Source organism: Clarias gariepinus, chromosome 2 (assembly GCF_024256425.1).
Source record: "Clarias gariepinus isolate MV-2021 ecotype Netherlands chromosome 2, CGAR_prim_01v2, whole genome shotgun sequence".
NCBI lineage: Eukaryota > Metazoa > Chordata > Actinopteri > Siluriformes > Clariidae > Clarias > Clarias gariepinus.
Genome location: NC_071101.1, coordinates 47,575,014 through 47,588,698, shown reverse-complemented (window position 1 = coordinate 47,588,698; position 13,685 = coordinate 47,575,014). Strand labels below are relative to the sequence as shown.

Below are 13,685 nucleotides of genomic sequence, written 5' to 3'. Positions count from 1 at the left end.
AATTTTTCCTGATTAATCAGGAATTAGTGACTTTTTTGTTATAATTTCATGGCAAAGTAATTGGTGTATACAATGTTACTTACTTAATTTTTACCCAAGCATTCGCAAATTTCTGTCTCTTTCTCTCCCTCACTTGTTTGCAGGCATTGGAAGATTTCTGGAGCAAGGTGACAATACGATATTTTGAAGTGAGTCTGCAATATGTCAAGTGTTCTAAAAACTTTTACATGTCCTATATGTGGCATTGCTTTTAAAACAGTAAAAGGGTATGTAAATCACCAACAATTACACAAAAATGAAGCACACAGTGAATATGCATGCTGTATAGTTGGGTGCAAATCAAGATTCACAAAATACAATTCCTTTAAAAGTCATACTTTTCGCCACCATAGACGGTTAACTGTGTTGCAGTGTGAAGCAGTACAGGGTCCACTCAAATGTCAAAATCCACATTGCCAGAAAGAGTGCAATGATTTGAAAGAACTTTTAGATCACTTGAAATTGCATGTATCAAAGAAAGAAGAGGTTAAGTGCCCATTTAAAGGTTGTGTCAGCGTCTTCTCATTGAGGTCCTCCTTTACTTCTCACCTCTCTAGATATCATAAAAATGCTACATCTGTGCAGGTCTCATCTGTGCATTTGGTTCATTCTGTGCCCAGTCAGTTGCTGTTGCTAATAGTCCATCAGATGTAAGCACTGATGAGCATGAGGATATCCTGGGCCCATCTGATATGAAACGACTATACTGTATATGAAGAATTTAGCAATGTTTTATATGAAGTTACAGGCCAAATACCTTCCTCAACCATTCCAATGATTGTGGAACAAGTAGACAGTCTTACTGATGTGTGTCACCAGTACACAGTAAATGTACTTAAAGGTGCCCTGCAAGCAAATACCCAATTGAGTGAGTCAGAAATCAGTGAGGTTCTGACAGTTTTAAATGACAATAGCTTGCATGCATCATGTAGTCGTGTACTCTCTACTGACTATTTAAGAAGGCATTATTTTCAGAAAAACTTCTCTTATGTGCATCCTCAAACAATTAGTTTAGGCACTGATGAAAACCGAAAGGAACAGTTTGTTCAGTATATCCCAATAAGAGAAACTTTGCAGGCTTTGCTAAAAGATCCAATTGTGTGGCAAGAATGTACAAAGCCTGTAGTTGACACTTCACATGTATTTAATGATGTGAATAATGGTTCAGTGTACAAAAGTAATGCACTGTTTGCGGAGTCAGGTGTAAGTATAAAGCTCATACTATATCAAGATGCTTTCGAGATTGTTAACCCACTTGGTTCTGCGAAAAAAAAAATACAAGATACTTGGGGTTTACTTTACACTGGCCAACCTTGACCCATTTTATCGATCCTGCATTGAAAACCTACAGCTTGTGCTCCTGTGTAGAGAGGAACACTTTAAATATTTTGGACATGACAAAGTGTTCTCCACAATGCTGTCAGATATAAAGGAACTAGAGACAAATGGACTTGTTATCTCTGGGCATGTTGTTAAGGCAACAATTTTTTGCATTGCTGGCGATAATTTGGGATCCCACAATATTGGAGGTTTCACAGAGAATTTCAGTACTTCTGCTTACTTCTGTAGATATTGTCTGGTAACTAGAAGTGAGTTCCATGATTCTCAAGGAGCCCCACTCAGAACAGTGCAAAACTACAATGAGGCTGTACAAGAAATACAAAGTGGTGCCCTGACAGAAAGCAGAGGTGTAAAATTTGATTCAGTTTTTAACTCCCTCATCTACTTTCATGTCTGTCAGCCTGGCCTCCCACCTTGTATTGGTCATGATGTGTTTGAAGGAGTTGTGGCATATGACTTGTCCATATACATCAAATACTTTGTGAAGGTGAAGAAATTTTTCACCTACAGTCAGCTAAACCGAAGAATCAAGCAGTTTAGCTATCGTGGATCTGATGCAACTTCTACTCCTTCAGAGGTTGCAAAAAAAGGAGATAAAGTAGGTGGCAATGCAACAGAAAACTGGTCTCTCTTGAGGCTTCTTCCTATTATAATAGGTGAAAAGATAACAGACACTGATGACCCAATATGGCAACTAACTGTCCACTTGAAAGAAGTTGTGGAATTAATATGTGCCCCTAAAATCTCTGACTCTCAGATTGCTTTGCTCCGTGTTCTACTTGAGGAGTATTTAGAGACAAGAAGGGAGGTGTTTCCTGATCTAAAACTAAAACCGAAACACCATTACATTTTGCATTATCCTGCTTTGATACTGAAGTTTGGCCCTCTGATAAGACTGTGGACAATGCGATTTGAAAGCAAGCATTCTTACTTTAAAAGATGTGTGAGAAGAACACAAAACTTCAAAAATGTCTGCCAAACAATTGCGAATAACCACCAACTTCTCCAAACATATCTATACTCCAGTTCTGTCTTTGCTCCCACTTTGCAAGTGAAACAGTCCACGCCTTTCCACGCTGACTTGTATAATGAGGCAGTACGCAGTGCAGTAGAAGCAAGCTTTCCTGATCAGTGTGCTCTCATAGCATCTACTGAGGTACTGTGGAGAGGCACTCTTTACAAAAAGAGCTTTTTCCTTTGCACAAGTCCTTGCATGCCAACAGAGTTTGGACAAATTGAACTCATACTAATGATGGATAAAAATGTGTTCTTCCTTGTTACTCCTCATAGTTCATCTTACTTGGAGGTGTTGGGACTGTATGAAATTCACACAGCATGTGGGGACATGAAGTGCCTAAATGGAGAGCGGTTGGTGGATTATTATCCATTGCCTGTTTATCATTTGTGCGGAACTAGAGTCATTTCTCTTAAGCACAGCATAGTAGATGCTGAGTAGGAAAAAGTGACCGTGATTGTGACTGAGCACCAGTTAATATAATGATGATTGTACTTGACTGTGGACTTTAAAGTCATGTTTGAGGATATCTTATTATATCCTCAAACATGAAGGCTTATAAATTAGGTTTTGGTTAACTGTACGACATTGTGCCCCAAATATTTTACTGGTTTTGAGTTGTCAAAACAGAAACTCTCATCCACTAAGAAAGATGCAGACACATATACTAAAATATAATTCAGGCTAAAGGTTTGAAGATTTATTTGGCCATTTGAGAATGCTTAGCCTAACACTAAAGTATTGTATGTCTTGCCTCTTTTTTTTTTAGTAATGCGTGATGTAGACAGTGAGCTTGCTGACTTCATTGGATCTGTGCTGCCAAATTCAAGTTCAAAAGACCTGATGTTGGAGACTCTCCAGTCCTTAGGTGTGGAAACCCTGGAAGATCTAAAATATGTCCAGGAGACAGATCTTGTTAATGTCCTAAGGCCAATTGAAGCTAGAAAATTTATTGGACGTATTAATGCTTTATGTAAGTATATTTTATTGCAAGTATATTACAGTATATCCTCACAACATAAGAGATTAATTCTATTATTCTAGCTTTGCAAGCGATTGATAGCAAGGCTAATTCCTATTTTGTCTCTCCAGGTGAGAAGGATGCAGATAAGATTCCTGATCGACTTACCAGAGCTCAGCCGAATCTAACACTATGCAGAGAGCCTTCACCTACAAGTGTGTTTGATTTAAAACTTTTGGCTGATTTAAAAAAAATCTATCTTCTAATGATTAATTAAACAGATATACATTAAGTATATCTAAAGCATACATAAAGTATTATACTTTGATCATGTTTCAGGGCTTGAAGTTATTGCTTCAATTTAATGAACTCTTTTTTTAAATACATATTTTCTCTCTTTAGGTGAATACAGTGCAGATAATTCCAACTCTCCGCCATATACAAGTTCAAGTGAAATCTTAAACCCTCAAAGACCCTTTCCAGTGGACAACAACTGGCACTTCAATTTTGAGATACCCTGGAGTAAAATGCCATCAGAAATTACCAGAAAGCTAAAAAACAAGGAGCGACCAACAGGACGTGAAAGACGTGAATTGAGTCGGTTGATGGTAGCTGAGATCCTGACCATCTGCCCTTCACCAGGGAAGAAACATCTTAGTGAAATTGCCAGGAAGATTGTTTCAACATATCCTCAGTCATTCCGAGATATAATTGAAGATCAAGTTGTAGGTAGTGGTTATGACTCCCTCACCAAGCAGCTGCAGAGTAGAGTTGACAACATGAGAAGGGGAAAAAACTCTCTTTTCCTGAAAAGACAGGCATCCAGCACAAGTGAGGGAGAAGACCCACCTTCCAAGATAAGAGTGGATACGTATGGCTGTATAAACTGGCAACCAAAACGCCTGCCACTTAATGAAACGGAAGAGACTCAGAAATGTACACAAGAGGAATTAAAGAACATGCACAAAAACAAAAGCAAGAACACTAAAAGTATTGAAAAAAAAATGGTGGCAACTTTCTACACTCAGAGAAGCAACATCATAAGTGGAATGGAGACCCCTGTTCTGGTGAAAGACTGGCCATATCTGTTCGAGATGTGTGGCATAATGGTTCACTTCAAAGAGTTAACAGGTATGGATGTTGATAAAGAAGTCATTTCAAGTAAATGTAAACGAGTCATTTCATATCTCATCTCCCACGAGAAGAAGAGCAAAATTGAGGACATCTTATCAGGCATGGAAATTGCTAAAGCAAAGGATTTACATGCTGATATTGCTGGATGTGTGTTGCTACTTCTGAAATACTTTAATGAAGTACAGGCCAAGATGTTCCTCTTGGTTAATAAGACAAGTCTTCCATCTGAAGTTGATCAACTACCCAGAACACCTTGCATTGTTGTTTGTGGTATGATTTTTATTTTCTCTCACTTAACCAAAAGGCATTTTAATTTATATCAAGTATATTATTTCTGGAGCTTGCTGGGGATACTAGTAAACCCTTAAATATATTAAGCTAAAGGGTTAATAATAATAATAATAATAATAATAATAATTATTATTATTATTATTATTATTATTATATTTGACCCTGGTGGTAGTAATAGTAATTTAGTTCCACTCTACATCTTTGAAAAGTTAATTTAGAGGGTAGTCAAGCAGTAAGAAACAATTGCCATGTAATTACAATTATGTCATTCAAAACATGTATGTTTTGACATTTTTACAGCACAAATTTGTTTAAAGATGACTGATTTTTATTTTGATACTTTAAAGCTGTGAATGGTTACCAATAAGTTGATGCTTTATCATCAGTGTAATCAATGTCATTCATTAATTCAAGGCTTCTGAACAAATTTGGGCACTTTATATTATAAGTAGGTTGTTTATTAATGGGTATAGTATCAAATCACAACTTATTAGTGTCCATACATACCACATTAAAGTGTCACAAAGGTTTAGCACATATCTTTTATTGTATACATAAGTTTATTAAATGTAACAACTTCATTTTAATAGTAATTGTATTGTTTTATAAAACTTTGGTTAAGCCACACAAGTCACTTGGATTACACTTGTGCCATACTGAATGACATGCAAGCCCAATACTGTAATTATCACAATGTTGGTGTTCTTTTAACTAAATTGTTTTCTCTTATTATTTCTTGTGTGTACTGTAGGGGGTTCTCCTCTGACAGCCGAACGCTTTATGATTGCTGTGGACCAGATTGTTGTGAAAGATGATATCACAAATTGTGATGAGGCCCTTCAAATGATGTTTGTGATGTACTACTGCCTCAACATCAGCTATCCAGCGGAACTTGGTGCAACTCTGGAGTTCATGCATAGGTAAGACTTGAAAGTGTCACTAGAAAATTTAATATATGTTGTTGTTTTTTCTTTTAGCAAAAAAAGGTGTATACAGATGCAACCTATAGATTTATAAATCAGATAAATTAGTGTAGTACACTGTCTAGTGTAGTACACTGTCTAGATTACTGGAACTCTGTATTATTATTCAATGGATTACACTATTTAAAATAGTTTTTTAAATATAATTAAAAAAAAAGGCTTTATTATAAAAAAAATTATATAGCTTATCCACAGAATTGCTGATCATATTGTTTGTGGCATTATATTCAGTTTTTTTCTGTCTTTGTAGGTGCCTTTTCAAGATAAATCCAGATAAGGGGACCAAGGTGGAAAAGAAAGAGTCTAAAAAACAGCAGTCTGTTAATCCCAAGGTTCTTTCGTTGATTACCAACATTGCTAACTTTGAATGGAGAGAGTAGAAAGCTTTTTGTATTGCCAGCTTCTTCACTTGTGTTTCACACTTGTGTTCTTTTATTATATTCTTCATTGTTAAACTGTTCATTCTGAAGTTATTTCTTTGGTGGGTGAGTGAGGGGTGGAAAAATGATTGAACAGTGGACCCTGGATGGTATTTTAATATTTCAGTTAAATAATGTTTAGTTTAGTTAGTAATGTAGGCTTTGTGATGCATGTGTAGGAATAAAAAAACTAATTATTACTGTAATTAATACAGTAAAAACTAATTAATGGTTAAAATGATATGGTGTCATGATATTTGCAAAAACAAACAATAAAACCCAAACAAAAATTACGGTTTCGTGTTTTTATCTTTAATCTTTTTGCACTTTATCCTACATATCCCATAAGTAAGAATAATAAAAAATATATAATCTACATATTTACATATATAATAAAACATTTTTTGCACTTAGTTTTACAGTTATTTTCCTATAGAACAACAATAATTATCTGTTCCTAAGCATTTTAAAATGCTTTTTTTAAAGATAATTATTCTATTTTAACATTGTATTATTGTTTTCTGACAGTTATTTTATGTTAAAAGTAAAACATTTCATAGAATTATTAAAGAGATTAAATGTAGAATTACAGTAATTAACCATAATTGTAAAATAATAAATTAATGTATATTTACACTTTATCTAAATTTTTTTAATTACAGTTTTTTTTCTGTTTTTTAACAGACATTTTCTGGCGCCCCTGCTGCCAGAAAATTACCCTTTTTTTACAGTTGTTTTTTTTTTACAGTGTACAGTAAGTAAATGCCACTACACCTTCAGTTGATGTTGGAAATGTTATTGAGGGTGTTGAAGTGCTTCCCGACTTAGGAGACTTCGCTACTGCATGTGCGCTCTTAATGGGTGTAATATACGCAATGAACCTCAGTTACACTGTAAAAAATCTGACCTAGAGTTTACTTATTTAATAACTTACATATTTAAGTAAATTTTACTACTATAATAATGAGTAAGAAACATAGGATAAATTGTTTAAATGTAAGACAAAATATATATTTCATTGTAAATAAAATGAAATACTTTACTTTTACAGATAAATCTTCATCTGCACCTAAATACAGTTAAATTAAAAATCAAATCTACTCAATAATATTGGATTTCACTTCATTGAAACAATTTTAATATTTCTAAGTTACTTAAATGCTTGTGCTGGGTTACCATAAACACAACAGGAATAGCATTTAACATTTGTAACACTGACATTTATTTGCAGACATGATAAACATTCTCCAACATTTTTTTAAGTGCAGCATCAGAAGCTGGTAAAATGGACAGTAACTGTATACTTTGTGTATCAAAAAAGAATATACTGCCAAATATGTTACAATTACTGTTTCATCTGAAACATCAAGAGTTTTTATTTTGATATTAAAACTAGCAAACAGCATTATGAGATTATTACAAAGGTGGGCCATATTCATCATAAAGGAACATACAATATTCTGTTTCTAAACGTGTCCCCTTTAATTTAATAGTTAAAACTGAGCTCAATTTAAAACACAAAAGGTAAATCTTTAAGTTAATTACTCACCTCTAGAGCAACAGTTAACTGCTGCAGTTGGACAGTCAGTGTCAAGGTCAGCCAATCACTTGTTAAAGTGGGGGAGGGGAAGCTCACACTGAAACTCTGAAACATTGACTCGCCCGGCTGCCTTTTTTAAGAATATTATATACTATATAATGCACATTGTAATGAAATTCACACACCAAACTACCTACCATGCTAAGCCTGACTTTTAGCCAAATAAAAGGAGAGCAGACTGAGAGGACATTTTTGCTTTAGAACAGACTAAGAGGAAATAGCTTAATTGAATTTTAGTTGAGTTTAATGAGTAAAATTTACTCAATTTCTTTAGTTGTGACATGGTCAGAAAAAAATTATTAAAATTTCCCAATTTTTCCTCACTGATTTTAAACTGAAAAAAAAAAAAAAAAAGAACTTGAAATGGAATTAATAAATAATGAGCATTTGTTTAAATCAGCTTAATTTGACTCCAGAATGCAGTTAGTAAATTTTATTATGCAATGGTCACTAATATTAATTTAACAATTGTTAATTAGGCCCAGTCACACTGTTTACAGTGTACCCTCGGGAACTGTTAACATTATTTGAGGTACTGCAGAAGATCTTTGCCAGCTGGATTCTATCAGATTTTCAGCAGAGGTACACTGTAACAAATTGCTGTAGTTTTTACAGCTAAATTATACAGAAACTTACTGTTTTGCCATTTTACAATTTATTGCTGTAATTTGAAATGCATTATGGGTTATACTGGGTTTTACTAGTGTTAACTGTATATTTCACTGTTAGCTGTAATTAATTTACAGGTAGGAGGTGCTTTCACTGTATCTTAAATATTTTTACAAGAATTTACTGTGCTGTTGCATTATGGTATTGCGCGCGCTAATATGGTTTGAAATCTGGTGGACCGAGGAGAGAGTGAAGCATAGCGACAACAGCTGAAGATAAACGGCAATCGATTTTTTTTTTTGGCAAGTTCAATTAAATTTACTTCCATAAGTAGTAATTATTTCTTTTATTATAAAGTAATTCATATATATATAAGTTTTACCAGGATATTCCCTCAAAATGTTATGTTTAGCTATTTTGTAAAGGGATGTGTAGTTAACTTTATTTATCTGTTGCTTCAGGCGAGGAGGAGAAACGCAGTGCGCGCCATTTCAGAAAGCAGCCTAAATGAAAAGGTAAATCGTTATCGTCATGTTAATGTTTATATATGCTGCAGTTTGTTAGCTTTATTTGGCTTACTTTCTAGAGAATATTTATAGTTTGGCGAGCACGTTAATCGACATAATCGAAATTTTGCTACCGAAGTGAGTCTGAGACAAAATTAACGTTATATGAAGTGCTCAGTTGTCTTTGCTGAAAAAAAAAAAAAAACAACATTAATATTACCATCGCTGTAAGAGTTCTCTCAAAAAGTTTTTTTTTTTTTTGTCAGGCAAGCCGAAATATCATGGAGCTAAAAGGTAAAAACGTAATGTCATGCCGGTGTTGATGAATGCTGCTTTTGGTTACCAATTTATATTAGAATATTTTTGAAACAATTGCATATAAACAGACACAACTTATAGATTGAAATACTGGTTTATTGAGAACATGTAATGCCAGTATTTTTAAAAGGCGTGAGTCAAAACCAAACAAAATGTAAACAATTTTGCTTCAAACGATATAAGCAATGAATCCGTCGAAATGACAAGACAAAAAAAGGTCTTACATAAACTACTTGTATATAAAGCTTGAACCTAAATCTAAATGAGAAATGTATCACTGTAAATTCTGTCAATATGAGAGCAATACCATTGTAGGTTTTACTAGACACGTAAAAGTACACAGTAATGTTCCAAACCGCTCTTTTACCTGTGGAGTACCTGACTGTTCTCATGCTTTTACAAAATTTTCAGCGTTCAAGTCTCATCTATATAGAGACCATAAGGCTTATCAGAAGTCACGTAGAGGTTTCAGATTTGAGCAAACAGACACAACACTGATTTGTCAGATTGAGAATTGTAATTTCACATGTACAGTTCTGAGTGATCTAATTAGACATTTAAAAGGCCACATAGATGAGGGCAGAGAAATAAAATGCCCTTTTAAGGGTTGTGAAAGGACATTTACTGTAAAATCCACATTTGCATCTCATATCTCAAGAACACACAAAAACAGTCCACCTGAGCTTCTACATGAAGCAGTTTTTTCAAACCCATTACAACATGTGTGTCAACCTAGTACATCTCAAGATGAGACTGAGGGGCCTGAGCCAAGTGAGGTCTTTGAAAGTGTAGATGAAGATGTTTTTTTGAAGAATTTGTCACTCTTCTATTTGAAACTGCAGGCAAAGCTTCTTTTACCTTCATCTGTAACTCAGACCATCATAGAGGAAGTCCAAGGAATTCATGATCTGATACAGGCACACATCTCATCAAATCTAAAGGACAGATTGTCAGAACTTGGGCTGTCTAGTGATGCAATAATTGACATTATTGAAGACCTTAAAAAGAATGACATACTTAAAGCAGAAAATTCTATATTGCGTACAGATCAATGTCGCAAAACAGTCTTTAAAAACTCCTTCAACTATGTTGAACCAGTGCCTGTGTATTTAGGTACTAATGACTCAGGGAAAGAATGCTTTGCCCAGTATGTACCAATAAAGAAAACTCTTAATGCCCTTTTTGAATCAGAAGCATTCAGAAAGCAGTATGAACAATCTCATTGTCGACAACCAAACAAGGATGTGTTTGAGGACATTTGGGATGGATGTAATATTACCAATAATGCTTTATTTCAAAAAGACAAATCATCTGTGGCCTTGGTTCTCTATCAAGATGCTTTCGAGGTTGTAAATCCTTTAGGATCCGCCCGAAAAAAGCACAAGATTTTGGCAGTGTATTTGACACTTGGGGACATTTTACCCTATAACAGGTCCAGTATTGATCAGGTGCAGCTTGTTCTCCTCTGCAGGGAACAGGATTTGAAATATTTTGGTCAAGAAGTTGTTTTTAATCATTTGATTAAAGACCTAAAAGAGCTTGAAGAATGTGGCATTGCACTGAAGGATGGGAAAGTTATTAAAGGAACTCTATGTGCAATTGTAGGAGACAATCTCGGGTCACATAGTATTGGTGGCTTCCTGGAGAACTTCAGCAGGAGTACCTTTTTTTGTAGATTTTGTGACATAGACCGACAAACATTTGAATGTAGTCCATTGTCAACTGGTTCAAAAAGAACAAAGCTGTCATATCAGCAGCACATTGAAGACCTAAGAGAAAACAGCAGAGAATCTGTTGGTGCCTATTAAGAGTTCTCCCTTTGTTGGTTGGAAACAGGATAAAAAACCCAAGCGAAAGTGGTGTATGGAAGCTGATTTTGCTCCTAAGAGAAATAGTTGTGCATGTGTGTTCACCAGCTTATACTCCTGATCAGGTTGCTTATTTGGGTGTCCTCATTGAAGAATACATCCAGTTCAGAGTTGAATTATTTCCAGAGGTTCCCCTTAAACCAAAACACCACTATCTGTCTCACTATCCAGAGCTAATAGTCCAGTTTGGACCTCTGATCCGTCTTTGGTCTCTCAGATTTGAAAGTAAGCACACTTACTTTAAACAGTGTGCAAGAAAATTGCACAATTTCAAAAACCTGTGTGCTACTTTATCAGAGCGACATTAGCTCCTTCAAGCATACTTAAGTGCAGGAAGTCTTTTTCCACCTGTAGTTCAGGTGAGTAGAGGAGATGGATTTTATGCTGGTGACTACAATGACAGCATTCAGGCATCAACTGCAGCATTTAATTTTACTCATGACTCCACTTTAGCTGCAAATGAGGTCATTTACAAAGGCACAAAGTACAAAAAAAAACATGTATGTTGCAATAAAACAAGATGATGACGGTCTACACATGGGTGAAATTAAGCTGATTTTAATACACTGTAATGATTCTGTCTTCTTTGTTGTGAGGAGGCAGAAGGCCGTGGAGCTTGTTGATATGGGTGTCCACTTACTGACAGAGACAGATAAAGAGTCAAACTACATTTGTGTAAAGCAAGAGGATCTCCTTGATTATTATCCATTAGTGCAGTATAAGATGAATGACTTACCAGTGGTTATTTTTCATCACTCTTTTTCAGATTTGTAGAAACATGTCCATGTTAGGGGAGGATGTCCGAGGTGCTGTGTTGGCAGTTCTACCTGGGCTGCCAGAGGAGAAACTCCTGTCTCTCCTGAACAAGTTGGCAAGCATAGGAGTTGAGTCCAAGTCTGACCTTCAGTTCGTTAAAGAGAAAGATCTCCCTGATCACATTACACCAATACAGTGCCGTCGGCTCCTCAATGCGTGGAATGTAGACGGTATGTCATCATCTACCTGATTGCCTGAGAGTTTTTAGACAGTAATCATTTACTCACCCCCATGATGTTCCAAACATGTATGAGCTTCTTTCTTCTTTTTTGCTGTTAAAGGCAAAAGAAAATATTTTTAACAATGTTGGTAAAGAGACACTTGAGGGTAGTCATTGACTTCAATTGTAGAAAAAAAAACAATCGAAAGCAATGGCTACTTTCCACTGTCTAGTTACCATCATTCTTCAAAAGATATTTTTTGTTCAGCAGAAGAAAAAAGCTCATACATGTTTGGAATAACATGAGGGTGACTAAATGATGACAGCATTTTTATTTTTGTGTGAAGTGTCCTTTAAAGCAAATATACTAATGACATGCATTGTATGGTTATACAGTAGACATCACAATTATGAAAAAAAAAATCTTTGTGTTCGGCTGGAGTTGTATTTAAGACAACATAAAGGTTAATTAGAGAATAATTAAAACTTCAACTACTTCAACATTAATTGTGATTTGTACTGAGCTGTATCATGTTTCTTTCCTTTTCAGACCCAACAGGTTATGACAAAGTAAATCCACAAGAAGCCACAAGAATGCCCCATCCTACCACAACAGAGGACTCTCCATTATCAGATTCGAGTTCCTCATGCACACCAAGTGTCGCCAGCACAAACAGTTCCAGTAAAACTGTGGACTTAAGTGTATGGCCAGAAAACTTTGAAGTTCCCTGGAACAGGATGCCTACAGGTATTAAAACAGCCATTTCAGTTGAAAGACGCCCCACAGCTAAAGATCGCAGAGAAATGGTAAGAATTGTCATTGATGAGATGAGACTGACAGAGTTAAATCCATCAAAATCACAGTGCTTGACTGTTGCAAAAAAGATTGTTAGACAGCATCCACAAAGCTTTTGCTGATGTCCTGCAAGATGGCACAAAAATTGGTACTGGCTATGGATCACTTTTGACTCAACTAAAAACAAGAGTGGAGCATGTTAATCGTGGCTGCACATTATCAAGACGAAGAAAACTGAAAAAGACCTTAAATCCGTCATCTGAGGACATTGCCCCAGAACCTGCAGACCAATATGGTTGTGTGAGATGGCAGCCTGAGTGTCTTGTAAAAGAGACTGAGGAGAGTCTCAAAGAAAAACAACAAGAAATGAAAGACCTCTACAGTACTGAGGGACCAGCTGGGATTGAGAGAGGACATCTCAGTCAGCTAATGAAGGCAACATATTATCTTCAAAGGAAGTCCATCAATTCCTACCCACCTCCATCGATTGCTGACTTGAAAAGTGAATGGCCGTATCTTTTCATGCCCAAAGAGATGTACATGCATTTTAAGTCTCTTACAAATATAACCATTCTGGAGAAACTTGAGAAGTCTATGGAAGAAAGGGGAAAGATGATACTTCAGTGTTTCCGTCAAAAGCCAGGAGGGACAAATGAGATGCAGCGCATACTTATGAAGTATGATGACAGTGGAGCATCCTCTTTTATCCCATGTGTCATCCTTCTAATTCTGTCACACTTTAGGGAAAAACCTGAAGCACTCATTTTTCAGACAGATGTAAGTCATGCTCTGTGCTTTTTTTATTATAAAATTTGGTTATGGGGTTATA

General features: G+C 35.6%; 1 pseudogene; it reads left to right on the top strand.

The window, feature by feature from the left end:
• Positions 1-12,777: 12,777 nt before the first annotated feature.
• Positions 12,778-13,637, top strand: LOC128541232 (uncharacterized; annotated as a pseudogene).
• The last annotated feature ends 48 nt before the right edge of the window (positions 13,638-13,685 follow it).